We start from the raw sequence: 3804 nt of genomic DNA on the forward strand, positions 1-3804 counted from the left end.
TTTATAAAATGCAGAACCCCTTGGCTCTCTCAAGGTAGTACTCGGAAAAAAGTATACTGCTTTGTGTCCGGTTATTTTTAAATGTAGAGGATTGTGCATGATTTATATCAGCTAATAAACCGCAGGACCATTTTTCAGTTCTAATTTCCAGAGCTCTAGGTAGTGTGTACTAACTTTGTTTGGCAAATGCGAGGAGAGCCATGAGAAGCCAAGTGCCACTTGATATAGTAGATCAAACAACCTACGAGGCTAAAAACTTTTTACTTCTTAATCAAGGTCAAAATAGTTCACGGAAACAATCAAAATAATAGTAGTTATCATGTCTTGCAAGAAATATACAATGGATGTTCATGTATATCTATAAGACTATAACTAAATGCAGCACATATATTATTCCAGCTCCAAACTTGAAAGCAATATATAATTTACGAACATTACTCCACTGCCATAGAACCTGCAATTTCGAATATGATCTTTCAGATCGAGAACCATATTCTGACATGGCACTCATATTTTACTGTATGAATAGTACAATGAAATTTGATTAACACAACAGTAAAAGGTTCACATGTGATATTCATTAGGAATTTGTGCCAGATAACAAACATTTATGGTGCCCCTCATTATGACTAACTTCTTCAACATGAGCATACTCTCATGGATTAAGAGGCCACAAAAACTCCTAAACTGAAAGGTTATCAATGAGTGCCACGAAAGTCAAGCCAACTAACACTCCCTCATATTGTATGCCATGACATAAAACATTAAGAAGAGATGTTTGAAGTAGTACCTCTCTCATAATAAGGGGGGACACTAACTACTTTGAGCCATAAAAGAAAACTGGCGTAGTCAAGTTAGCTCCGAGCAGTCAATACATTGCAGGATAATTTGAAGTTCATATCTGCAACCACATCAACATATGAGATAAAATGGTCAGATAAGAATCATGTACAACTCAAAGTACGTTTACACTAACCATTCTGTAGAAAGAAGATAAATGTCTATGCATGTTCTAATTTGTATTTAGTGCAATTAAACTTTGTCTAGTAGAAAATGTTAGCAATTATGTCAAGACCACTACGACACTACTGGTCTCTCCATGTAATAACTCAATAAACTCTACTCTCTTAACAATCTAGAACTGCACAATGAACACTACAGAAGAAAAATGTAAAACTTGGTCAATGAAAATAAATACACGGGTTGATGACCCTTAAACGAATAGTAAACACGAGAGAACGAACACTTATTTAAGGTAGAGAAACTTGTCCCATAATGCTTTGCATGGTTTTGATCACCCCTATATAGTCTGTCAAGCATGTATCTAACTGTTTCAAATATATACATAGCGGCGTTCATCTTAACACCAGCTTTAGCTTCACAAAAATTCTTAGCTCGGTTAATCTGCATAAACCATGAAATCTATAGGAAGTTAAATGTGTTAAGCTGAAAATAATAATACATCAGCACTCTAGAAAGAATGGGAGGTTTGATGTTAATTAATACACTATAAAATGGAGTGCATTCAAATGGACAAAAAGAAACACATAAGAGACTATTACCTTCTTTGATAGTAGAGAAGCACTATCAATAATCTCAATAAAACTACATAATATTCAGTTCCGAAAGGCCGAAGCGAAGCTTGTAGCCTTTTTTTACTGGGACTATGGCGGCTTACGCCAGCCTGAACCACTTCATAAAACTGAGAACTATACAAAGTCCAATGAGTACACAGGGATTAAGGTAAATAATAGAAGGAAAAAATTAAAATCTCCCAGATAGTGATACAGTAGAGTACTCCAATCCGTAAGGTGCCATTTATTATTTTCATGTGAATACCTGTTGGACCATGGTATCAATCATCAGCAATCTTGCTAGCAGTAATGTGCAATTCCTCAAAAACATCCCGGAAGACCTTGGAGTTTTTGCGCTTCCATATATTCCAGAGGACAATGATAACAACATTATAGAGTGAATCTTGTCGAAATAATTTTTCCAAGAGATCTTTGACTGAATCAACATTGGGTGGATGAAAACTTTGAAGTTCATACCAAACCAAAGCTAGGGAGGAGCAACTGATTAACATATGAGGAGTAGTCTCAGATTCATTCGAGGAAGGACAATGCCCGGACTGGCTTATGAGCACTATACAATCCCGCCATCCCACTTTACCTATCAGGTTGAGTACAATCCTACTATCAGCTGCAATCGACACTGTATATCAGGAGCAATCAGCAGTCTACATATATCATTAGCAGCATATGAAGCAATCAGCCACACACCCCAATTATCTCTCGTATGTTCTCACCACAGCATGGCCCAGCGCTGCCTCAGTAATATGATATACAAATCAGATCATAGTATACGCTCGTTCAGAAGAGTGGATAAAAATAATTTAACAAATTTCAATAACCTTAATTGAGATCATCTAGGTTCAGAACTATCTAATGTGAATAAATCAAGATAAATTTCAGCAAGGAATAAAGTAAGCTGGTTGCAGCACAAACATTGTTAGTTGTACATATATACATCAACAATGATAAGCATTAAGTTCCCTATTTAATAGTTCATACTATTCTGATCGGAGATTCAGAGTAGGTGGTGGTGCTGACCATGGGAGGAGGAACAGACGCCCTGAAGAAAAAGGTCAGTATTTTTTAATTATGATTTTGATTTTAGTGGTATTCAGACATTCACTTGATCCAAATACCTCTAATTACTCGAGAACATTCATCCTACTGGACTAAGATACTATAAACACAGAGAAACAATTATATTTAGTCACACTAATAGGAGGGCCTACTATCTAACAAAGTTCAATGAGTATAGATCAAGCTTTGCATAATCAGATAGAAAGAGTATAAGTGGTATAACTGTACTTGGTAGCCTACAATAAAATCTTGTGTGAAGTGGAGAAGAGAAACTAAAAGATGAGCTAAAAGACAAAGCCGCAATATAAATAGATTAATTAAGGTTAAGTAAAATCTAATCAGCACCATGATTCGACAACCAAGAAATCAACGTTTGGGAGTATCACTTCTAAAAATGTTTTCCTCGCCCACATAAAAAAGACAAACATCACAGGGAATGAGGTCGGAACCTGGATAATATAAATGTGTTCAAAAGTTAGTGAAGGGTGCATCTGATGCACTACAGGATTTCATAATCTATTAACTCTATGCTCCTTTATGTTGTCAAGATTTTAGACGATTTTCTTCCTAATGTAACAACTGACTTTGTAGAAAAAAACAATAACTCTATAAATTCAATAAATATTAGTCATGTTATTTCTATACTTCTATAGGTAACAAATTTCCAAACCAGCGACTGTTAAATCTGCCAAACCAAACATTGCATAATTTTCCAGACTGAATAAGAGGTAAGAGAGATATCCCTTTTGCACCTTGTCCACATTGCTGATGACGAAGGCATCCAGGTGGTGCTGATGAGCATGTTCTTCTCGAGCGACCCTGCAGCCACCTCACCTCAAGCGCCCCGCTACCTGCACCTCCTTCTCCGCGTCAGCATGGTGCCCATAGACCCGCCACATCCATATCCCCATATAAGAAAATCACCACCAACATCACACCTCTAGGAAAACTTTGCTGCATTTACAGGCCAATTGTCAGCTCTGGTTGCTGCTCTATTATCCTCCTTGCAATTCTTCATAGACTAAAGAGCAAAAAAATATTCAAAGCAAACTATATCCAGGCAATGATTTTATATATCAAAGATTAATCTTAGCAAGAGTGTACTTATATATATATATATATATATATATATATATATATATATATATATATA

General features: G+C 36.0%; 1 long non-coding RNA gene across 2 annotated transcripts; it reads right to left on the reverse strand.

Annotated features, from left to right (window-relative positions):
- Positions 1-325: 325 nt before the first annotated feature.
- Positions 326-2015, reverse strand: LOC119346626. 2 transcript variants are annotated; one of them, XR_005167840.1, is made up of 5 exons: positions 1840-2015; positions 1563-1702; positions 1245-1404; positions 791-901; positions 326-454 (listed from the first exon to the last, which is right to left on the reverse strand). It is a non-coding gene; the product is annotated as an uncharacterized LOC119346626 (long non-coding RNA). The 2 variants fall into 2 exon arrangements; XR_005167839.1 differs by having other exon boundaries at positions 1563-1709; positions 1840-1921.
- Positions 2016-3804: the final 1789 nt, after the last annotated feature.

The sequence above is a fragment of the Triticum dicoccoides genome, unplaced genomic scaffold (assembly GCF_002162155.2).
Source record: "Triticum dicoccoides isolate Atlit2015 ecotype Zavitan unplaced genomic scaffold, WEW_v2.0 scaffold45184, whole genome shotgun sequence".
NCBI classification, from domain to species: domain Eukaryota; kingdom Viridiplantae; phylum Streptophyta; class Magnoliopsida; order Poales; family Poaceae; genus Triticum; species Triticum dicoccoides.